A 25,492-nucleotide genomic window follows, 5' to 3' on the forward strand; every position below is an offset into this window, starting at 1 on the left:
TTAAAAAGTAAATGTTAGACTTCCGCCAAGATGGAGGCATAGGTGGAAGCACTGCACCTTCTCACACAACCAAGTTTAAAAACAACAAAGTTTTAGCAACAAAAACGCAGCCAAACCACAGAAAATTGAACTATCCGAAAGTCTGACAACAACAAACCCTTCAGCCAAACCGGTAAGAAGGGCAGAGCCAGCAGCAAAGTGGGGTCGGGCAGGAAAGATCCATTGGACCTACCAGGGTGCGCAACCCAGGCACGCCAGCAGCCGTGGGTGGATCCCAGGTGTGGAGTAGCAGGTGGACTCACTGAGGGCTGACCAAAGTCACCCAGTTGAAGGCAGATAAACTGGTGAAGGAGCGAAGTGGTGAGACAGACCATGCAGGCCCCAGTGGCGGAAAGTGGCAGAGGGGACCACCATTGTCCCTCTCTGACCCGCCCCCACATATAGCGTCACAAACCAGTGACCTGGGTGGCCCCACCCTGGTAAATACCTCCTCGTACGTAACAGGCATGAACAGATCAAAACATGGCTCAAGAACAACTCAGAGCCCCAGAGCCAATAAATCTAAGCAATGAAGAAATAGCCAAGCTTTCAGATGCACAGTTCAAAACACTGGTGATCAGGATGCTCACAGAACTGGTTGATTATAGTCACAAATTAGAGGAACATATGAAGGCTAAACTAATTGAAATGAAGGGAAATGCACAGGAAACCAACAGTGATAGAAAGAAAACGGACTCAAATCAAAGGAGTGGACCAGAAAGAGGAAAAAAAATGACCAAACAGAAAAGGATGAAGAAACAAGAATTCAAAAAAATGAGGAGAGGCTTAGGAACCTTCAGGATATCTTTAAACATTCCAACATCCGAATTATAGGGGTACCAGAAGGGGAAGAGGAACAGCCACCAGTGGAAAACTTATTTGAACAAATAATAAAGGGGAATTTCCCCAATCTGGCAAAGGAAATAGACTTCCAGGAAATCCAGGAAGCTCAGAGAGTTCCAAAGAAGGTGGACCCAAGAAGGAACACACCAAGGCACATCATCATTACATTAGCCAAGATTAAAATGAAGGAGAGAATCCTAGAAGCAGCAAGAACTAAGGGGACAGTCACCTACAAAGAAGTTCCCATCAGACTGTCAGCAGATTTCTCAAAAGAGACCTTACAGGCAAGAAGGGGCTGGAAAGAAGTATTCCAAGTCATGAAATCCAAAGACCTACATCCAAGATTGCTCTATCCAGCAAAGCTTTCATTTAGAATGGAAGGACAGATAAAGTGCTTCTCAGATAAGATCAAATTCAAGGAGTTCATCATCACCAAGCCCTTATTATATGAAATGTTAAAGGGACTTACCTAAGAAAAAGAAGATAAAAAAGATGAACAGTGAAAGGACAGAAAACTCACAGTTACTAAGAACCACACCTAAAACAAAAACAAACTAAGAGGACAGCTAGATCAGGAGCAAAACCATAGAAATGAAGATCACATGGAGGGTTAGCAACAGGGGAGTGGGAGAAGGAGAAGAGGGGAGAAGGTATAGAAAATAAGTAGCATAGATGGTAGGTAGAAAATAGATAGGGGGGAGGGCAAGAATAGTATGGGAAATATAGAATCTAGAGAACTTGAGACATGTGGTCATAAACTAAAGGGAGGAATGGTGGGGAAGGGGTGTGCAGGGTGGAGGGGAATGAAGGGGGGAAATAGAACTGTAAACATAATCAATAAAATATATTAAAAATAATAAAATAAAAATGAAAAATGAAAAAAAAGTAAATGTTACATACTATCTTATTGAATGGCTAGGCAAGCCTTCAACTGAGGGCAAGGACAAGGTTTGGGCCATCAGGGCTCTCTGGCTCCAGGGGATGTTTCAACAGCCCACCACGGGGCTGCACGGACTAAAGAAGAAACACTCGTTACACAGTCAGCAGAGAAATTCGTTTTTCTTCCCACCTCTGAAGGATGTCCTAGTTTGTTGACTCTTTAAGGTTGTGCCAGTTGCAGATGTTATAGTGCCATTGCTAAATTCTGATGCTCACATTTGCCTTTGTCTCCCTCAAAGATTTGAAGTCCAAGGGTTTAGTCATTGCCCTAAGCAGGAAAATAATAAAACATATTGTTCGTCTGAAAAGGTGAAAGTTCAGATTTTCCATATCACAGTCACAGCAGAATTTCAAGTTGGCCAGATTAAGGTAGAAACTTTTCCCATTTCCCATCATCTCCACATCTTCCAGGCATTAAAGGCAACTCCAGCCCCCTTTCTCGAAGCGTCCACTGCTCTGACATCCACTGAGTGCTGCCAGACGTGGGACATGGCCATGACAACACAAAGGGATGAAGAGGTTTTCTTCCTGAAGAACTCAGTCAGGAGGAGAGACAAGTTAAAAAGAATCGCAGCGGTATCAGGACTCACCGAAGTCAAGCACAGGGCATGATGAGAGTGCAGAACAAGGATGCCCACCAGCCTCCAGGGAAGCTGGTGCTCAGGCTAAGGGAATAACACCAAGGCAGCCAGGCCAGGAAGACCCCACAGGAGGCCCGGGCCCCTCCTCCTTGAGAGAACGGAGACCACTGTATTTCCTCAATTTTTACACCATGGATTGTAAAGTACACCGTGGATATTTCTCAGATCTTTAGGAAGAAAAAGGAAACTATATTTAAAATCAGGATAAGTGAGTGAGGTTCTTAGGACAGACAATAAGAGGAGGCTTCACCCTCAGGACACCCCCACACTTGAGTGGAGACCCTGAGACTGACCTCCTCCCTATGTTTGTGTCCCAGGTGGGCCACTCCTCACCCTGGTCCTGCTGAAATTATGTAATTTTTTCAACTGTCAAGAGCACACACTTATCAAACACACTTCCTTCTTCAGTATCGTGGTCAACACTTAAGTCTAAGCCTGCTTTGCATTCAGCATCTGAAGAGCTCTTGGGAACCATTCTTGGCCATCAGCAGCCATGCAAAGCATCCACAGTGGCATACTGTTGTCCACAACCAGAACTTTTGACCTTGACCTCTATGACACCTTTAAAATTGACAGCTAAGTTCAAGGTCTGGGGAAGAGTCCTGGGAATGCCTGCGTTTTCTAGGTCCCCTTGAAGTTTCTTTTTCCCTTCATGGGATTTAACATTGTGGGAATTAGATACTTCTCATGAAAGTCAAACCAGAAGGTTTGACAAACTGTCTATTATTCTCACTTCTCTGCATTTTGAAAATTCCAGGATCTACTTTGAGAGATTTGGTTGTTCCCACTGCCTTCAGTTCAATGGCTTGGCTGGTACAAACCATCTTCTGATTATTGTGTGTTCTTCCTGAAGACATTAAATAATAATTACGAACCTAAATTTAAGTTAAAATTGTCATGTGAGGAGCCATCTAAGCAAACGACTCACTGAAATGCATATCTGATAAGCAGCTGTGGCAGGCCAAGTTCTCATACATTTACAGAGGCCAAGATGCTCAAGACAGAGCTTGTCCTCAGCCTGACTGGAAAGTTTATTTTGATAGGATTAAAAGACAGCCCAGGGTTAGCAAGTTAGGGCTAAATGTCTGCTTCTGCACTGCCCAGGAACCACAAGTGGTCTTTACATTAATGAATGGTTGAAAAAAGTTAAAGAATAATACTTCAAGAACCAAACTTTAACCCCAGTTGGGTCTGACTCCAAAGTCATGTCTCCAGCTGCTAGGCTGCCTGGCCTCCCCTAGGTCATGGGTGCCTCATGCAGGGTCAGACAGCCCAAGGTCAGCAGGCTGTGTGGGAGTCAGAAGCCATGCTATTTCTAGTCAAAGATCTGTTTATATACCATACCACTTCCCTATTATAACCCACACTGCCAACTCTGAGGTTTTTAGGTAGAGTTTTCAAACTTTTTTCTGTGAAAAGTTTTCCTTAGGGAAGTCAGATTACATCCAATGTCCTTGCACAACTGAGATTGCATGGTTCTAAGAAAATGCATAGGAACTCAGAATTTTAATACCAAAAGGGATCCCCTTCATGTAACAAAAGAACAGACTGAGTCTCCACAGCTTGCTCAAGGTTGGGGAATGTATTCAATATTTAAAACTCCCCAATAGACCAGCCCAGCGAAAAGGAAAAGCCAGGGATGCTGAGATGCCCCCCACACGTATCCATGGAACAGCATGAGCATGGGGAGTGTGACCCCAGAAGAAGGCTGCAGCAGGGTAGCCAAGCCCTGGCTTCACCTGAAAGGACGATGCTTTGTTTCCTGTCCCCTCCAGCTGGCGGGTACTGAGCGGCAGCCTGAGTCACACAGACGGGGCTCACTCAGCTGCCCCGTATTACCACTTCCTCCTCCCCAGAACAGGCGTCCTCCACCAAGTGGATGTATCTATAGATGCCTCCACCTACCACTTGCAAGGAACCCTAGACTAGATGTTCTGGAATCACTCACCAAAGCTGGAGTGAGCATTTCCTCCTCAGGGCTCTAACAGACGATGGGGTAACAATGGCATGAACATGAAATGCACTGAGTTAGGACAAGTGAGATGAAGCAATTCAGCAGAGACATATTGCATCATAACTGCAACTCAAAAATAAAACAAGCCCTAGTCCCAGGGTGTCTCTCGTGCTCCAGCTTGCTGATGTGATTGTTGTGTGAAGAGAAGTTGGCTCAAGCCACGGAAAGAATGCATGCCACCCCAGTACATCCTCACAACTGGCATGAGGATCTGCACCTGAAGTGTTTTGATTTGTCCCTTTTTTTTTCCTCTAAGCAGGGATTTTTGAGAGGTCCCCAGGCTGCCACAGCATGGGAAGAAAGAACAGAAGGATGAAAAATGCTCTCGTTTTTTTCCTCCTTTGAGTGCTGAGTAGGTCAGTGTATTGGCTCCAGCAACAAGTCTAAAATTACATTTGAGTAAATAAAAGGGGACTAAGCCGCTGCAAAAAACACATCTCAAACTTCTAGAAAAAGAATAAGCAGCTTGAACTTAATTCCATCAGTAAATCTATGGGAGAGGAACACGCTACAGGCAACCCTTCCAGCCCTGAATGACCTCGTGCTACCGTGGGGCTTCACCACATTAAGGGTTCAAAGCAGAGCCACTCAGCCCTGGCTAAATGTTAGTTTAACCAGGGAAGCTATTAAATTCTGATGCCCAAGCTCACCAGCCAATCAAATCAGAATCTTGAGAGTAAGGCTTGGGCACTGGTTATTTTTACAGAAGCTGTCCCTCCTGTCCCCCAGCCCCGGTGTGCAGCAGGTATTGAGGGCCACTGGCCTAACAGTGAGGAGGGAGAGCAAACTGGAGCGCACACAGCAGCCACTGTGGCATTTAGGCACAAAATACGTATCAGCATTCCTGAGCCACGGACCCCAGCTTATGAAATCGTGTTCCTGGGGTACGGTTGGTTTCGTGTTACTTTCCCCTCCACTCACCCCTTGAGGACGGGTGCAGTGTGATGGTGGGTATCTGTTGCTTTTGGAGACAAACATCTCCATGTCTCTTCGGGGGCAGTCCTACAGGGACTGTCCATCCAGGTCCCCACTGCGTGGCTGAGGGATAGGCAGATGACCCAGACTAAGCCTCTCCAGCCCTCTCTTCCAGAAACTGGACTCTTGGGTGGAGTAACCCAGGAGCTGAAACTGGTTGGAGCTGAGATATGCTGGAACCAGACCATAAATATCTGAGAGTCCTAGGGCTGCCCTGCCGCCTAAGACCTGAACGTTCCTGCCAGTCTGTGAGCTGCCCGAGGGTCCACCCAGTCCGTTTTTGCTTTAATTTGCCAGAAATATAATTAACTTATTTGTGCTTTAATTTCAAGTGGTTTCTACTACTCGAAATCAAAGAACTCTATGTGATAACGTTATTGATCAGAGCAACTCAGGTTTTGCCATCACAGTCCACTGGGGCTCGGCTCTGTGTCACCCCCTCGCCAAGCAGGCCCCAGGCTGATGGAGCAGCCACCCCTGGGATAGAGAGAGGAGAGAGCACCTCGGAGGGGCTCACACTGTCTGTTAAATGCTCTGTCCAGGCAGCACGTGGCAGCGCCTACAGCTCATTGGCCAGAACCATCCGGAATTCCCATGGCCCCCACCCGACTGTTAAGGACAACCCTGCAGTGCAATACAGTTTGCCCTCTGTATCCATCGGTTTTACATGGGAGGATTCAACCAACTGCAGATTTAAAATATTTGGGGGGAAAAATCCCAGATAGTTCCATAAAACAGAACTTGAATTTGCCACACACCTAGCACTGCACTGAATCTACATACATGGAGTGATGTAACCAAAATGCAGGTTGAGCTGCTTGCCACTGTGAAGCCAGTACTTGAGAGGCAGGCGCTGATGGAAAGGAAAGTGGTTTATTTGCAGATGCCGGCCACCTGGAAGATGGTGCCTCATGTCTCAAAGCTCATCTCCTGGGAAGATAGGGGGACTCACATCCCAAAGTTCATCTCCCCATCTCAGTGGGGCAGAGGTTTTTATAAGAAGGGAAAGGGGAACAGAAAAAAGAGATCAAGGGAGGGGGTTGAAAAGTTCTCTACGTGCAGACGATCACCGTCCATTCAGACAAGGCTAATGATGGTCTGGAGCATCATCCTTGTTTCATCATCCTGGCTTCACCTCATCTCAGATTCACGTCATCCTGGCTCCACGGTTGAAGGTCAGCAAATCTCCCAGAGCTGGGATGCCTGAAGGTGTCGGGATCTGTATCTTTTGAAGTTAGCTCCTAGGATTCTTATACAAACATGCTGCTCATCTACAAGCTACATATTAGTCAGAGTCTGCACTTACAGAAACAATGAGAAAAGAATGGTGGGGCGGGTTACAATTTCCCACCATTACAGTACACATACCCTGCTGTAGCCTATATGCAAATATAGATTATATGGAAATACTGTACCATCTAATATAAGGAATTTGAGCATTCTAGGTGTTTGGTATCCAAGGGGGTCATGGAACTAATTAATCCCCCCTGCCTCATGCTGAGGAATGACTGTTGTTGACAAATACCAGTAATAGTATCCAGCTACATTTACCCAACATTCAAATATACTGAAAGCAATCACTATATTATTATTTCAGTAAGTTTTTGTGGGCTAACTTGGAAACTCATCAACTACTGAAAGCAGTGATCCTATAAAAAAAAATGTGCCAAGTTTCAAGTAGCTATCTTATAAAGGTGGAATGAAAACTGTTAGGAAGTTGGGCTTACTAATGCTTGTAGAAACATGGTCCCAGAACTTGACAGGCTGGATTGACTTATTCGACCGTAGCCATGACAACCACAGGTTGCTACCTAATTCCCGGGCCCAGTTGTGGGGCCCCTTGTTCATAAGGCAAGAAAAAAGGGTCATAAAATATAAAGCTTTTCCCTTTCTTCTATGGTTGTTTATTTGGTATTTAATATTATTGTCAGTAAAGAAAAAGTAAATTTTAAAGTATTAGCATGAAGTTTACTGTTCATCTTTATATTATGCAATGCCAGTTTTTAAAGCAACTGTAAGAGCATTTCACAGGGCCAGATACCGTTGGCACCTGGTCCTCTCTTTAATTAGGGCAGAGCTTCATCTGAAAGTTAATGCTTAGCCAAATCTTCCTGCTTGGTTCCCCAAGCTTGTCCCTGCAGGCTGGCCAGAGGAGCGGCCCTGGGCCAGCCAGGCTGGGGAAGCAGTAACTGGAGACTGGGGCACAGCTGGCCCCACCAGGTTTAGTCCCAGCTCGTGCAGAACGAGGAGGGCTGGGCGACCTGGCCACTCGCTCACCACTCCCACCGGATCTCTGTCTGAATGGCTCTGCTGTTGTTATGTGTTGGCAGATTCTGCTCCATCCCTTCAGCGTCAACACTGGCATCTCTGAAGCTGGCTTTGTCTCCCACCCCATTGTTCCGGTCGGGCTGTGTTTCTGCATTTCGAAGCTCTTAAGAACTTCATGAAGTAGAAGGGACAAGAAAAGGGGCAGTCAGACAGGACACACTGGTGGCACTATGCTCGCCAGTCCATCCAGTTCCAAGGAGCTCCCGCATCTTGAATAGAAAATGAAACGCTAATGCGCAGCTGGGCCCCCTTGACCTGCTACCTTGTTGAAACAAGCTAGATAAAGGCAATCCTTTGGAAGGCTCCCGAAACACAGGGATGAACCACTCTAAGAAACAGTTTATACTTGCGAGTATTACGTTAAAAAAAGAAAAAGTCAGTGTAGGTTCATTGATGGTGACAAATGCACCGCTGTGGAGCCAGACATTGTTGCTGGGGGAAGGGGGGGGGGGCTTGCGTGGGAGGAGAAGGGGGCATGTGCCAACTCTCCCTACTTTCTGCTCAGTGTTTCTGCGGACCAAAAATACTTGTAAAAATAAAATTCATTGAAGATTAAAAAAATGAAATGTTATGAGGAGGACTTCCTATTCAAAGTTGTTTGCGTAGCTCAGCCATTATTACTGTGTTCACGTCTATTGTGGGGATGAAATGAAATGAAAACTAACAATGAAAATGCGCTTTATCTTTCAGCAGCAGCTATTTGCACGTGTAATTTGAAAGATAAGTATTATATTAATAAACCGGAAGCCATTGGCGGCGCTCTGCGCCGGGGGCGCCTTGGATGTGGGCTGCGCACGCTCCTCGGCGCAGTCATCGCCCTGCGCCCCAGCGCCCAAGTTGTGGCCGAGCTCCTCTCGTTTGTCATCAACAGCATTTCATATCAGCGTGGCACATATCCATCCGAAACCTTCACTCAAGAATAGAACTAGGGCCTCCCCTTACTTGTAACTACTGATCCTGAGCTTAGGAAATGCCTAATGTGATGGATCGGCTAACAGTTCCATCCAGAAACCTGCGGTAGTCACCTCCAGTGCTGAAAGTGGTGAGGTCCTCCAAAGATGGCAATTTGATATTGAATGTGACAAGGCTGCCAGAGATGACAGCGTACCCAGGAAAAGTCTCAGAAAGCTATCTAAGATGAAATCTGCTCTGCTGTCAGACAGGTCACAGCTGCAGTGGCATTTCTGGCACTGGTGGAAGCTTCTTGTTCATTTGATCTGTCGACTTACACAGACAAGACCTGGTTGTACCCGAAAAGTGGAGAGTCGGGGCCACAGTTCATTGCCAATTCTGAGCACGCCCACCTGCATTCCTTCACTGCTACAATCCACAAAGGGCTTGGTGGCCTACGAAATCCCTGTGCCTGACCGAAAATGAGATGTGGACAATAATATAACTCTCAAATATACTTTTCCTGAAACCGAGTCAGCTATAGATCGTATGTTTTATTTCATTGGTTAGTTTTTAGGTCAGAAAAACTTAACACACTTTGCTGAGCTCGGGGTAATTCTTTCATTTTGGATACCTGTTGGACTTTCCAGGGGTTGATGTAATTTTTTGCACACCATTCAAAAGGAAACCAGCAGATTACCTCAGCACTGTGACATCAATTCCTTTGAAGGTGGTAACTGGAGATAGAAAATCTTTTGTTATAAAATTAAATGCCTTCCTAAATCAGCTGTTTTGCTCAAGTAGCTTTACTCAGAATATAGGTAGAGAGGTATTTAAATGTAAAACACAGCAAAAGAAATCTGAATATTCAGAATCTTTAAGTCCTAAAATAATTGGTAATCCACAAATAAATGACAAAGTGTTGCTATTCTATTAGGTCCTTTCTCCATTTATTTCATTTGTATACTTTCCAAGTTGAAAAAAACCTCCAATTATTTGGTTTTAATGTAATAACATAGAGTTACCAGTGTTTTCATTCCAGTGATACAGAACTCCTAATTATATGTTTTATAAACTCAAACTTTAAATGACAGTGATAAATAAAGTTAAATGTGTATGTTTAAAAAAACTTAAACTCTTCATAGTTACAATTAATTAAACAGTTGCTGTACCTTGAGCTAAGCACTTCAATTACCTCATGGATTAGGGGGAAAAACAACTCTACCAGGGAAGTGCTCCCATCATCCCTATTTCACAGGAGAGGAGACAGGTGTAAGCAGGTTAAGAAAATTATATCAAGTCCCACAGCCAGTGAATGACTGGCTGGGAGACTGGCATTAACTGAAGAAAGAAGAAATTAAATCGGAAGTTGTCAAATATTTTTGCCTAAAAGTAAACAAAATTAACATGTCAAAAGATTTTCAATTAGAAGGGAAAAAAACAAACCCCTCCTCTTACCTCTACCAGGCCAACGAGCCGTAGCCGGGAAGCTTGGAGGTGAGGAGAGAGGAGAGAGGACATAAGAGGACATAGAAAGTGGGTATCATTTTCTAAGCAATACCCAGGTTGGGGGGACGGTTAAAAGAATTCTGCCAGAAAAAAAAAGAAGCTAAGTTCAGAGAAGGAATAAATGGCAGAAAGGAAGGATATAAGAAGAAAGAAAAAAGTATGTTAATAAATGGGACATTTCGTTCCTGTGACTTTCATATTGAAATTAATTGGTTTCAACAAAATAATAGCTTATGGTGGCATCAAATGTGCCATCAAATATGCTGTTATTTAAACTTAATTACATGATCAATTAAAAACCTGTAAAGAGTTTTTAGTTTTTGTTCAGTGTAGATGTGCTGCACCTGCCCCCTTTCCCTCCCTGGGAGTCCCTACCATCTCCTCAGTCAGTCCCACGGGCCTCTCGTGGGGGAAGCATGTCACTGCTCGGTGCCTAAAGGTATGTGTTGGGGGTTCCCCATGGGCCACATGCGAGCCAGTGGCTTCATCTGGTGCTCAAGTGAAGACACAGTCACCTGCTTCAGCGCTGGAGGAAACACACGCTGTGTTTGTCTCACTGAGAGACTATGCAGGTGTCTTCCCAAAGGGTTTCCAGAAGGAGCCTGGTTTGACTGGAGGTTTGCCCCACATGCTGTTGCAGAAGGTAACCCCCCTGTACGATGGATGCAGGAGGCATCTGTCCTTCCACTCCCCACCCAGTAGTATCCAGACACTAGAACCATCCAGGACTGTGAGACGAGCCATTAGGAGAAGCCACACCCAATACCAATGCGTCCTCTTTCCTGTTCTCATTAGCACGTCTTCATTTCAGCAATGCTTAGCAAAATCACACCGGTGCCTCGGTTATCCTGATTAGCAAACGCCACTGAGCAAGTAGGAAAGGAGGAAACGTGGGTTCCTGGCAGGCCCCTGCCTCACGGCCTCTGCATGAGCCCAGGCAAGTCACCAGCCTGGGTCTCAGATTCCTCATCAGAACAGGTAGAGTGGGCCAGATGACCTACAGCCCATCCAGCTAAACACTTCTTTCTCCTCATAGCAAGCAAAAGCTGGAGTTAAAAAGAACTTTAAATCTCAAATTTTGACCACTATATGAACCTTGGATAGTCTCCCCAAGACTGACTGCTCACACTCACACATAAGAACACACATACTCACGCACACACATGTACTCGCCCATATGTCACATGCAGGCTAAGAAAGCTGCATCACATAGAATAAGAAAAACACTTTCCATCCTGGCCTGGGCTCCTTGAGAACAGCTTAGGACGAGCTGATGAGGAGGAGAACAACACACTATCTGTCCTCCACCTGGAATATGATCGAACTGCCCCATCTATATTGACTCCTGCTGTAATTGTCACAAAACACCAGAAGCACAAATAGACTGATGAGCTGACATTTCACCGTTGAGCAGTCATGGAGAAATCCGGAGTAAATTCAGAACGCGCGAACTACCACAGGGCCCACAACTCTGCAGATGTCACACCCAGTCATCGCCGTGTGAATGCATCGGTCCTTGAGAAGCACAGCAGAGCCCCGAGTCCTCCTGTGGGCCCTACTCAGATTTTTATTTCAGTTACCTTTTAGTTCTCGAATCTGCCATAGAGTTTCTGAATTACTTATCCCTGGAATTTTTAGTTAAAGAAGTCAAGGATGAATAACTTTATAAATTTAACATAACGATGTCTCATCTAAGGATTGTCCAGTGGTGAGGTCGCTTGCAACATCAGGGATGTGCATATATTTGGTTTCTAGGTTAAATCACAAGAGATTTATTACAGATGATAATCATCATTTATAAAAAGGAAGGTTAAACAGCTACTACATCTATTTTTTCATATCAGGTCCTAAAAAAAGTAAAGTGTACAAAAACTTTTTCTTGTCTACATTAGTATTGAGATGTTCCTGCTGGGAGAACCTCAACATCCTGAAGTCTTTCCCTCCCGCCCCTCTCTGTCAGTCTCTCTCCCCCCACTCTCCTCATTGCCGTCACATACATGATTGTGACACATCCTTGCTTATAAACAGGTAAGCAGGTGCTGCCAGGCCTCTTATGGCCCCACCTGACACCCAGTCACTCTCCCATAAACGCTGTGTCACAGCCACCCTGAACTACTCAGTCATTCATCTCTGGTGTCATGAGACCCCTTCTTCTTTGTGCCTCTGACCGTGCCCCTCCCTCTGTGGGAAAAGCACTGGGAAGGCTGCCTCCTCCCAGAAAGGCCCGACACTTGCCCCTGCCGTCCTCTCGGGGATTCCTGGACTCATTCTTTGGAATACTTGCAGCCAGCATTCCCTCCAAGCACCAGTTTCCTATCATCTCTGGCCACTGGCGAACCCCTCAGGTTGTCTCTTCACCTACACTATAACCTCCAAAGAGCTCTGAACTTCCTTGCCATTGACCAAACTCCTACTGCTCCTCTCCCTCCACAGCCCTTATCCATGTCCTCAAGAACTTCATCCCATGGCCAAGTCTCTCTCATCCACAACCATGTGACTAACAGTCCTTTCCTCTGCCTCCTCTGATTAAGGGAATCCTGGCCCATCCCCGCAAGGACACTGCTTCTGTTCTGTAGCCCTCCTAAAGAGATGCCACTCATTCAGCCTCATCCCACAGACTGCACCCAGGAGTTGGGAGGAGAGCCCCAATATCGGTGTCAGCCAGATGACATTCAGGCTGATGCTACACTAGCTTTCGTGCCCTACTTTGTCAACACCTGATGCCAACCTCCTGTCATTCCTCCTCATTCAGGGAGACGGTGGCACCTTGCTTAACCTTACTTTCTACCCCAAACCCTGCATTTATCTTGGGTAGCTTCAAGATCTCAGTTCTTTGATCTCAAGAGTGTCCTCTCAGTGTCACATAAGCCGCCCTTTTCTTGGCCACCTGCTGGACCTTGTCATCACCCAGAATTGCTCTGCCTATGAAAAATGAAACCCAGCAGCCTATTCTGACCCCAAGGTGTCCCCATTCATTCCGATGACTATCACCTCATCTGTATTTAATTTCCATAAGACCATCCAATTTTGATTCCTCTGCTTTTTTCTTCTCTACAAATTACCTCCTGTTCTTTTTTAAAAAAATTAATAAATATATTGGTGAGCAAGAGAGAGGGAGAGAGATCAATTTGTTGTTCCACTTATTTATGCAGTCTTTGGCTGATTCTTGTATGTGCCCTACTGGGGATCGAACCCTAAACCTTGGCATATGACAATGTTCTAATCAACTGGGCTACCCAGCCAGGACCAATCCCCTCCTGTTCTTACTTCTTCTCTATCAAATCCAGACTCCATGACATACGGTGTCAATCACCACCTTACAGATAACCTCAGCTCCACTGCAAAGTTCACTATCTTGCCGTTACACTCATCTGGCAAATGTCCCCAAATCTGGATAGCTCCACCCACACACCCAAACTCCCCCACCCCCACTTCTAAACCCAGGCTTCCAAGGGAACCTACAGAAATGTCCCTTAACCTTGTGGTTGGGCCACAGACAGTTCAAGGTCTCCAACTGCAACGGGGCCTCCCCAGGCCAGACCAGCAATCCTTCCAGATTCTCTGCCAGGCTCCAGGTTCAGCTTCTTCATTCCTCAAACCTTCTACCCAACCACTTCTCCCCACCCTGTACCCCTTCCAAAGAATAGCTCACCCTCAACTTCACAAAAAAATAAAAGAGAAGTCATTAGAAGGGAGCTGGTGGGGCCATCTTGCTTCCTCCCCTCAGGCCCAATGGAACTGTTCTGCCTGTTTGGCTCAGAAATGCATCCGTTATCCTTTATCTCAGCCCCTCTCTCACTCCCTCCTGCCTGCCAGCATTTAAAGAGGTTCGACTGGCTCCCAGGTTATAGAAAAAATAGAACTCTCACCTCCAAGCTGCTTTCTGGAAAGTTCCCTTCCTTCTGTGGATGAACAAAAAAGGGGCCACATACTAAACCCGAGAAGCTCAGGGGAGGCCTGCGTGGCAGCCGACAAACTCAGAGACTTAGAGTGGCAACACGGGATAGTCTGAAATTAAAGCTCCTTATTAAAAGTGAATCGTGGCCTGTGGCCATGTCTTAGGCTAGTATCTTCCTTGACAAAAGTCACTCTTTACTTTAACCGACCGAGCCTGTCTACTGTCCCCTTGCATCTACCATGACATTCCTTTGTCACATCAGAGTGATCCCCTTTTCTCCAGACCCCTCGGGGCGCAGTCTCGCACCAGAACCCAGAGCACAGATCCCTCATTGCCATTTTGTTCTTCCTCACATCATCTTTACATGCTGAGAACGCTGCGAACTGTCCCGTACCTACCAGTGTAAAAGAAGTATTTGTCTCTTTACCTTACTTTTTATCCAATCGCAGAGATTTCCCCACTTTGCTTTCTCCCTCCTCCCTAAATACCACCTCCTTACGCCTCCTCCTTTGAAGCTAATGTATATAAATGAGGTGCAAAACCGCCATTCTCCAAGCTTTTTCTCAGTCCCTCAAGATGCTGTTTCCCGACAATTGTCTTCAGTTTGGCTCAAATACACTTGTAAAAATTCTCTACGGGTTTGGCCGTTTCTTACACCGACACTTCCTAGCCAAACCTGATACAAGGATTATCCACACTTTTGCCCCGGACTCCACAAAGAAACTTTGGACCCAAGCACTCCTTAAAGGAGCTCTGAGCCTCGTGATCCAACACAGCCTCGAGGCTGCCCCTCTTGGCCACTCCCTCTCCTGTCCACAAAGGGCCCTCCTCCCTCGGCTTCACGAACCGCCCCCTTCCCTCCCAGAATCTCATCCTTTCTAGGACGTGTTTTGCCTTTCCCTTTAAACGCCAGTGCCTCTGTTGGAATCTTCCCTCTCTCCCTTAATAATCTCCTATACTCTAATTGGACCTCTGGCATTTAATTTCTTTTTCTACATAGGATGGTAAGTCATTTACTTTGCTTCCACACCCCCAGAAGACTATATAATCTCTGTATTTAATTTTTTGAACTAAAGAATTATTTTGACACGGATATAGGTATAAAATACTGCCAAAAGAACAAAATGAAATTTACTCCTGATGCAATCAGTATTTATAGCATCTCTACGATGAGATAGTTCCAGAACCACGGTAGGTACGATGTCCTAAGCAGTTACTGTGCGGCGGGCATAGGTGTACGAACTTCGGGGACTCTCACCAAACCTACCCACCAATTCTGCAAGGTAAGTATTACTGACCCCAGCTTTCAAAGAAGAGGCTATGAATGAGAGAGATTATATAATCCATATAACCCTCAGGGTCCTGTCGCGAATGACCCACAGGGCTGGAATGTTATCCTGGTTCTGACAGACACTAGACCGGTCTCCTTTCCACCCACATTGCTTCTCCTGTTTGAGTGTTTCTATTCCCATCCAGTTCACTATGGGCTTCTCAACAATGCTAAACAGAGTATCCGTTTTTCATGACATGTAAACATTATGCAACATTATAATCAACAGCAAAAACACCAGAGATTTTCTCTAGAATCAACTTTATAGATGACATCCCTAAAGAAGTTTATCCCATGCTTGTGCCATCTATTTTTTTAATATTGTAAAGTTTCCTTTATTAAAATGTATTATATCAGGCCCTAGCTGGTGTTGCTCAGTGGTTTGACCACCGGCTTTTGAACCGAAAGACTGCCAGTTCAGTTCCCAGTCAGGGCACGTGCCTGGGTCGCAGGTCTGGTCCCCAGGTGGGGTGTGCAAGAGGCAACAAAGTGTTTCTCTCACACGCTGATGTCTCTTTCTCCCTCCCTTCCCCTCTCTTTCTCAAAAATAAATAAATAAATAAATGCACTATATCAAGATTTTGTTTATAAAGCTTTCTTGTAAGGGAGTGCTATTAAAGTCAGTTCTCAACTTTCTTTTTTTCCACTAGAAACGACAGTAATACCAAGCTTTATCTTTCAAACCCTGACCACTATAACGTTTTGTGAGAAACTTCCAAGATCTCGAATTTTTCTCCAGCCACCAAGCCTGGTATTTCACTGGAATACCAGTGAAACCCTGGAAAAAGACTGTCATTCTCTGGTGACTAAATACACATCCCTATAATCTGCATATTTCTTTGGAATTGCCAGCCGATCCCAATCCTGACCTCTGCTGACCTAAAAGCCAGCCCTGGCTTCAAAGGAGGCAGCTTTGGGTTTCTCACTTCATAGGAAACACAGTAGTAAGTCCTGTAACTTTAAATAAACAAGGTTCAAATTATTTTCCGTGAAAAGTCAGCAGAAAAGCTGTTCCTCCCATGAGGCACTGGGAACCGTGGAAGTCGCCAAAAGTTTAGTGTTCTTCCCCTAGTTTGAGAAAGTGAGACAAGCTGAGCCTCTCAAACAGGTGGGAATGCTGTTCCATTACTCGTCAAAGCCTCTCCTACAGACATTTACTTTCGCCTCCCGCACGCCCCAGAGCTCCACTCTGAGCGTGCGCTCGCTGGTGGACACCTGCTCATGAAAGCAAGGTGTTCCTGGAAAGCAGAGAGCCTCGCTCTGCCCCTGTTCAGGTTGATACCAGCTCAGTGTGGGAACCTGGCAAGCAAAGAAATCTGCTCAGTGCCTGCCAGAGGTCAGGGAGCCCTACCTTCCATCTGTGTGCATTCCCTGAGTGCATCAAGCTCCCTCCTTCTCCTGTCCCTCCACTTCATTTTCAGTAAACCCCTTCTTTTGGATTTGTTTCACCTCCTCTCCAAATTTCTACCTGGGGGTGAGGAGTGGGGGGGGGGGATGAGGTTTGGCACAATAATCCCTTCACCGGTGACAAAGGATCTGGGTAACTAAAGTGAGTAGGAAAGAGGTGAGGATGCATAAGAGACACGCCTCCCTTTACAAAGCTCACTTTGAAAAGGAAAAACCAGCAGAACCTTTTTTTTTTCCCCAAGGTAAGTGAAAATCAAGAAAAAGTCCCTGCTCGGCAAAAATAGAACACAGAATGGCAAAGTGGTACAGATGCCTTTCCAAAAAACCCCGGCCACAAACTTGTCCTTCTGGCCCTCGGAACCAGAAGGCAGGGCAAGCTAGCCTCCTGCTAAGTAGGAACGAGCGGCCTGGCGTTCCTTGGCACACTGCAGAGGGCGAATTAAATCAACAAGCAGCAGTGCTTCACTTCAGCTTTCCACACCTGCTTACAGAAAATGTGTGCATGCAGACCCAGGAGACACTGATCTCTCTCCTAAAAGAGGATACTGAAACACTTCCATGACATTCGATTCACATGTCACACACTGACATGCTGGGGATAAAAGGATAAACCTGCCCCTGGGGAGTTCCAAACCAGCCTAAGAAACAGGCTGGGATAAAGCAACTCTAAGGCAACAGGAGATTAGACTTAGTGGGTGGATGCAGTTCTGTGGGAGAGGGGGTGTGGAGAAGGCAAGGGGCAAAGGGGACGAGAGTGTGGGAAAGCGTCTCAGAAGTGCTCACACTGAGCTGGGTTTTCTCCCCACTTCCAGAGCCAGGAGGCAAATCCCAACCTTTCAAAATGCATTGGTCTAAGTAGAACTCACAAAGACTTGAAAAGAGCTACATTCTTTAAATATGCAACATCCTAATTAGTGGCTGTCCTCTGAAGCCAAACAGGGCGACTGGGTAGCAGACTTCAAAGCCACTCGTGATGACGGACTGGGACACAGAAGGACTTTAAATGAGAGTAAACCCTGGCTGAGCTACATATTGCTAGCATCCCAATTATCACCATTGCTGGCATGCCCAATGTATTCCCTCATAAAAGTCTCTTTCTCTTTGTCATCCCAAAGCAACATAAATCTTCAGTGGTCCTCAGAGGGAAATATTAACAAATTCATTCATTAAAAGATGCATGTAAACTTGACCCTGAAAACTATCATTCTGTTTGAATTCAGTAAGTGAGCCAGTCCTTGAATCTGAGTCAAATACTCCTTAACAGGATCTACCTTCACCTAGGACCAGAGGCCAACTTTATTTTAAGCAGTTACTGAAACAAATGTTCATCCTTCAGAATGGAATTATACCCTAACAGTTGATTCTAGTTTATAACAATAGACTAAATTTCTAATCTTGAGCTTATTTTTCATTCATTCCAGCATTTATGAAGCACCCACTACGTACACAGTAGGGTGGAAACCGAGCTTTCTTCACCATTTTCAACCCCTCACCGTCATCTTCATCCCAGCACTGATATACCACTGACATTGTATTACAACGTACTTGCACTTCACGGGGGTGGGAGCTTCAGACTGCTGTGATAACTGCTACAACCCAGAGCCTAAAACATTGCCTGGTGGAAAGTACTTACTAAGATACTGTTTGTTCGCTCAGGTCAATGAAGGAGCCAGGTATTGGACCGTGTAGTTGACACAAAGTTACAGAACACAAGTAGCAGCTACATTATTTCCATATGAAGGGAGTTGATGGATGGAAGGTAGGAATGGAAGGAAGGCATGTGCCTTAAAACTGGTCTGTGCAGCAAGCACAGTGTTTCTACTGAGATTATGTGCTGATTTGGTGAGAATACTGGAGATTATGGCAGAGCAGCTAAATTCTTGCCACTAAATGGTAAATGAATAAAAGAGTGAATGTGTTTCAATAAATATCAAAGTCCTAAAATAACATAGGAACCTTGCCCTCAGGAAGTCACATTCAGCAGGGGGAGCAGACAGTGGATGACTAAGACGGTGGATGTACACATACGTACAGCAAGCGTTACATAAAACCAGCCACGAAATGAGGAGGACAGGTGAGGACACGTGAGCTGAGGCTGACTGAGTGGGAATGTGCCACGTGGCCTATCTACAAAATTTCCCGTAGTTCCCTCAAACACACAGAAGACTTCCCCAACTTCGTACAGCCTCTCGAGGTTAGACACAGGAGCACGAACTCTGACCCAGGCTGCCTGGGCTCACCATCCTGAGCCTGCCACTTACTTACATGCATGACCTACCTCCTTATCCCTGTAAGTTGAAGATAAGAAGATATTTATACCTACCTCACAGGATTAACATGAGAATTAACTGACCACAAATGTACTTAGAACAGGGCCTGTCATGAAGAGTAACATCAAATGTTAGTTGTAGTTATTTTTGTCATTGTTTTTAATGAAATAGCTATTGTTATTGTTGTTATGGACACAGTAGCTTCAGGATTAAATAAATTACCAATGATGACTTAATGGCAGTTTTAGTTTTCACCCTAGGCAGTGAGGTCAACTGGGCCCAGGCCAACTGGGCACCAATAACTAGAGAGAAGACCTGTTTTAACCGTCCAGGTAAATCTTACCCCTAAAACACACAGCACAGCTTTCAATGGAATGGAAAAATCTGAGTTATTTACACATGTACACCATAAGCTCAGGTAATAGATATCACAGAGAAGAGAGGCTCCCAATGAAATAAGAAATTATATTAATTTATAACATTCAGCCCAGACTCTATAACTTGTTTTGATTGGAATTAAGATAATTCAGCATTTTAGCAAGTGTCCAAGTGCAAGCTACCTTCAACATTTTATCATTGATTCTTCCTGCTTTTAAGACCTTAAATGCTACTAAATATTCTGAATCACAGAAGCTATTTCTAAACCACTAGATGCAAAAATTTCAAATTATCACTGTAAATTTAATGACATTAATACTGAAGGTTCCCTACTATGAAATATAAATTTCAGGAAGTCAGTAAAAATTCTACAAGTCATTTGCTTATGTATAACCAAGCATACTTTTTACTCTTTTATTCATGCAAAGCAACAAGGGAAATTTTGACTACAGGTGTTCAGGGATATAGATGAAATATCCCCTAAAATACCCAGGGATGTAGATAAAATATCCCCTAAAATGCTTTTAAAAGATAAAAGTTTATAAAATTAAAAGTCATAGTTTATACTTTATTATACCAATTTAAAAGTAAACTGCTTTAAAAAAACAGGTATTAAAAGAATTTAATCTCTTTTAAACTCATTGTCATTGCTCTAGCAATTTCCTCTTTTTTAAAAATATTTTATTTATTTCTTTTTAGAGGGGAAGGAAGGGAGAAAGAGAGGGAGAGAAACATCCATGTGTAAGAGATACATTGATTGGTTGTCTCTTGCACACCCCCAACTGGGGAACTGGGCTGCAATTCAGGCATGTGCCCTGACTGGGAATCAAAGCAGAGATCTTTTGGTTAGCAGGCTGGAGCTCAACCCACTGAGCCACACCAGCCAGGGCTGCTCTGCTTTCTCTATTTCTCAATGACACATTACTCTATGTAATTGTTGTCATTTAAGTAGCAATATTTCCTTTGTACATGTGAATATCAAAGTTTCTATTTACATATTTTATTTTTCTGAAATATACCATGATTTACCACATTGGCTCAAGCACAAATGCAGAACTGTATATAAAAGCTGTCACTTATTTTTCATATCACAGAAATAAATTCCATTTATGAATTCTTCATCCAAACTGAGGTCCTACATCTCCTTCCTCCTGTTTAGTCTATGACACTGCTAAAACAAGTTGATTTATTATTTATAAGTAAACTAAAGCTCCAAAAATAACACCTTTACTTTCCATCATCATTAAATAAGAACTGGAAACCACTTATTTTGGGGCCACCTAGCCCATGCATGCTATGGCAAATGTCACCTGACTTGGTTTAAAAGCCCTGGTTTCCAAATCCCCTGGGGTCTTAGCAAAGTGGAGTTAGGACAAGCACAAGTCTGGCCTGGTTCTTGGGGCTCACCAGCCCTCCCGTCATCCAGAGCAGCTCAGAGGTCTGGTTTTCTCTGTTATATTTGTCTATGTTACCAGGTGTTTCAAAAAGATATTCCCTGGCCTCTCCACCCCCAGCTTCTTTTTCTAGGAGTAAATATAATGTGCATAACCCTCCCCTCCTCCACCTAAACGATTCAATCCTAAAACCATTAAGTGGGCAGAGCAAGACACAAGTCTGTGCAGGGAGGTTTAGAACAGCAGGTAGGGGTGGGCGTGTTGCCGGGGGAGGCTAGGCGGCCTGGTGCAGTGAGTCAGGGCCCAGAGAGGACGAGGTGTTCACAGGGGTTAGTGGCCTGACACCAGTTGGAGCCCGGGCAGTGCTGGAGGGCACGCTCCCACGTAGGCAGCTCAGCACACAGTTCCCTGTCCCACACACAAGTGAGGAGGGCATCCAGCAGGGGTAAGGTTCAGGGCCTGGTGCCAAAGCTCGAGCAGTGTGAAAGGGGCGCTCAGGCATAGGAGCAACTCTGAGGAGAGTCAGAGACCAAGCAGGGGAGTGTCCTTGAGTGCCGGAGGCCCAGTGTGAGATGCCACAGGGCATCCCCACAGAGGTGGTCCATTGCTGAATGCTGGAGCCCATGTGAGGTATGGAGGGTGCCCATATGCAAGGGAGCCCAGAATGAGGTGAAGAACAAAAAGGATGAGGACATACCAGAAAAAGGACCAGCACGGAGACTTGGGGTCTAAGGGGACACCCGTACCAGGACTAGCCTGGTTTGAAGTGTCAGAGCCTATAGTGTTGTTAGAATTGGAAGTATCCCTATGAAGTCATGGATTTCAGCATATAGAAGTTTGAATATGAATGTATATGTATATATATGCATATGTATGTCCCCCAGATGTGTCTGCTGACAGGGCCTAGGCATGGTACTTTGCCCAAAGCAACAAGCAACACCTAGTGCCCAGATCTTTGATTCTAAGTACCAAACTCCACTAGAGAAATCACAGCTCTTTAGAGAAATGGCTAATTCTTGGGTTGCAGCAGCAAAAGTTCAAGATGAATCTAGAAAATCCTGTTGTAGCGAAGAAGTAGCAACTAAAGATGTCAACAGGGCACAGAAGTCAGCTTGCCAAAGGCCAAATTAGGGACAACTGGAAGACCAAAGTAAGTTATGATAATCACAGGTAATGAAGTACGGTACCTGGGCCAGCAACAATAGCATCACCTGGAAACTTGTCAGAAATACAGATTCCTGTGTCCTGGCCGTGCTACAGGGTTGGGGACTCTGCAGAGGAGCCTCCAAGAGATGCTCACGCACACTCACGTCTGAGTCCATAAAAGAAACAAGTAACAGTTTGATGAGGATTAAGACATCTACATGGTCTCCAGAGTAACAGCTCACAAGATACTTATTATCAAAAAAGGAACTTTACAATGAAAAGAGTCTGGCACACGCCACAGTAACCAAGTGATCGAAGTTAACATAAGTAATAGTACAAATTGAAACTGAGCACCACCTGATGTGATAAAACATCATAACTTCTGTGATATTTCGGTTGCATATATGCATAACCTGAATTTTTATCTATTTTTTTAAAGATCTGATTTACTTATTTTTAGACAGAGAAGTGAGGGTGAGAAACATCAACCTGTGGTTCCCTCACATGCCCCCTACTGGGGAGCTGGTCCACGACTCAGACATGTGCCGACTGGGAATTGAACTGGCAACCCTTTGGTTCCCAGGTCCGTGCTCAATCCACTGAGTTACACCAGCCAGGGCTCATAACCTGAATTTAATAAGGAAACATCATACCATTACTGAGGGCCATTCTACCAAATCACTGGTAGAATGTGTCTTTAAAAATATCAAGATCATGAAAATTAAGGAAAGAACAAGTTGCTGTTCCAACTCTATTCAATAGTAGTAGACACATTAAAAGTGCTCAATAAACATCATGGAACAAAAAGTCTGCCTTAAGGAGCTCTGGAATTTTGCCTCAAGTCATTAGAATATTTCATCTAAACTTAAAATTTTACCCTATTATTTTGTAATAGATGATCTTAAGTCAGAATAGTTTGAGTCATTCTTTCTGACAGTAATTGGACTATAAAGCCAAGTTATATTAAGGCAGCTCCCCAAAACAATAAACCATGTGTTCAGCATAGAGCAGAATGTTTGTTTTCTGAGCATGCCTGCAGTACAAGCAAAAGTACTTTTATCCTACTGACTTGAAAGAAAGGCTGCTGTGAACTCGCTGCTATTTTACTTCACTGGAAATCCACTAATGAATTGTCTGATTCATCAGGAAATACTTCCGTATTCTAATTCTGGAGGTAGTATTAAGAAAATGTTCTGCATAATCAATAACCAAGAGTCCTCCAAGAGTGACTCAGAAGAAAACATCAGAGTAAATCTTGGTGATTTTGAGTTAGGCAACAGTTTTCTTAGATGTAACAACAAAAGAAAATAACTGATAAACTAAACTTCATCAAAATTAAACCTTTGTGGTTCAAACAATGCCATCAAGAAAGTGAAATGATAATTCACAAAATGGAAGAAAATATGTATAAATCACGTATGCGAGAGAGGTCTTGTATCCAGGCTATATAAAGAACTCTTACAATTCAATGACAAAAAACAAACCACCTCATTTAAAAGTGCACAAAGGATCATAGTACACATTTCTCCAAAGACATGCAAATAACCAATAAGCATATGAAATTATCATTAGCCATTAGGAAAATGCAAGTCAAAATAAGATACTTCACATGCCGTAATTAAAAACAATTCAGTGTTGTGAAAGACGTGGAGAAGGTGGAACCCTCCCACACTGCTCGCAGGAAAGTAAGATGATGCAGCCACTTTGGAAAAGCTTGGCAGTTCCCCAAAAGGTTTAGCATAGAGATAACATATACCTAGCAATTCCACTCCTAGGTATATGCTCGAGAATGAAAACACAACCACACAAAAGATGTACGCGAATGTTCGTATAACATTATTCATAATAACCAAGAAGTGGAAACAACCCAGTACCAACTGACGAATGAAATGTAGGGCATACAATAGAATATTGGCAATAAAAAGTTCTCACACATGCTACATGAATGAATTTTAAACACACACTAAGTGAAAAAAGCCAGAAACCAAAGACCACATGATACACAGTTTCCTTTGTGAAATGTCCAGATAAGGCATCTCTATAGAGACAGAAAGTAGAGTAATGGTAGCCTAGACACTGGGGACTGCGGAGTGGACTGCTAATGGACAAAAGGTTTCTTTCAGGGTGGTAAAAATGTTCTGGAAACAGTAGTGATGGTTGTAGGGATATACTAAAAACCATTAAACCGTACACGTTATATAGTTGAGCTGTATGGTACAAGAATTTTATCTCAAGAAAGCTGTTAAAAAATAATAAGTACAAAAGCATACAGCACCTCTAAACATTAAGCTGACGAGCAGGACGACACAAAGTCTGATTAAAGTGGTACTTAATACTTTTTTCTTCATCGACTGGTAAGCTAATAACATCAAGGCTTTACAGCAACCATTTTAACTAATTTGAATAATTAAATACAATAATGATTTGGATGAAGTTAAGATAGTGTTAGCAATATATCATCACCAATTTTTTTCTACCTTTCTATTCTTGATAAATTAAACTGATACAATGCTCAAGTCAAGCAATTCTACTGTTGCCAATTTTGTGTTTGACCACTGTTATAGTGGACACAGAGAGAAATACTGTTGGCTATCTGGTTCAAATTCTGCTTTCTAATGCCAAAATTTGGTATATAAATGTCGCATGACTCTAAAATAACTTAGCTCTCAAAGACAGACCTCAAAAATAGTTTCATGTATTTTCAACCTGGACATCACAAGTAAATTTCATTCATCTTTTAAAATGTATAGCAATCTGAGTCTAGGACTTCCGCTGAGATGGAGGCATAGGTGGAGACGCCTTGCTTTCTTACACCACCAAGTTTAGAGTCAACTAAACATTAGCAACAGAAAACAGCCAGAACACAGAAATTTGAACTTTTCAGAAGTCTGATAACAACAAATTCTTCAGCCTGACCAGTAAGAGGGGCGAAGCCAGCAGCTGGCGGAGCGGGGTTGCACAGGAAAACTCGGTCAGACGGACTCAGGTGCGCGGATCCCAGGCGCAGGGTTGGAACGGGTGGACCTAGTGAGCGACCCAGCGAGCGACCTCGGGGAACCAGCAAGGGAGCAGGGCCGGGATTTGACTGTGGTCGCACATTCGTGCGCAGATAGACCAGCAAGGGAATGGACGGTTAGACGGGACCCAATGGGCCCCAGCGGGACCCAGCGGCAGCAGAGACAACTGCCATTTCCCTGCTCTGACCCCACCTCCACATACAGCGTCATAACCCAGCGACCTGAGTGGCCCTGCCCTGGTGAACCACCTAAGGCTCTGCTCCTCACCCAGTGGCAAAAAAGAGCAGAGGGGGTCACCATTTCCCCACTCTGGCCACACCCCCACATACAGCCACAACCCAGCGACTTGGGAGCCCAAGGCTCCACTCCTTATACTTAACAGGTGCAAACAGACCAAAAATGGCTCAAGAAGATCTCAAAGCCCCAGAGCCCATAACTCTTAAGCGACGAAGAAATAGCAAAACTACCAGACA

General features: G+C 44.4%; 1 pseudogene; it reads left to right on the plus strand.

Annotated features, from left to right (window-relative positions):
- Positions 1 to 8,432: 8,432 nt before the first annotated feature.
- LOC119038567 (mitotic spindle assembly checkpoint protein MAD2A-like) lies at positions 8,433 to 9,156 on the plus strand (annotated as a pseudogene).
- Positions 9,157 to 25,492: the final 16,336 nt, after the last annotated feature.

The sequence above is a fragment of the Artibeus jamaicensis genome, unplaced genomic scaffold, assembly GCF_021234435.1.
Source record: "Artibeus jamaicensis isolate MK-2021 breed Jamaican fruit bat unplaced genomic scaffold, CSHL_Jam_final scaffold_916, whole genome shotgun sequence".
Taxonomy (NCBI): domain Eukaryota; kingdom Metazoa; phylum Chordata; class Mammalia; order Chiroptera; family Phyllostomidae; genus Artibeus; species Artibeus jamaicensis.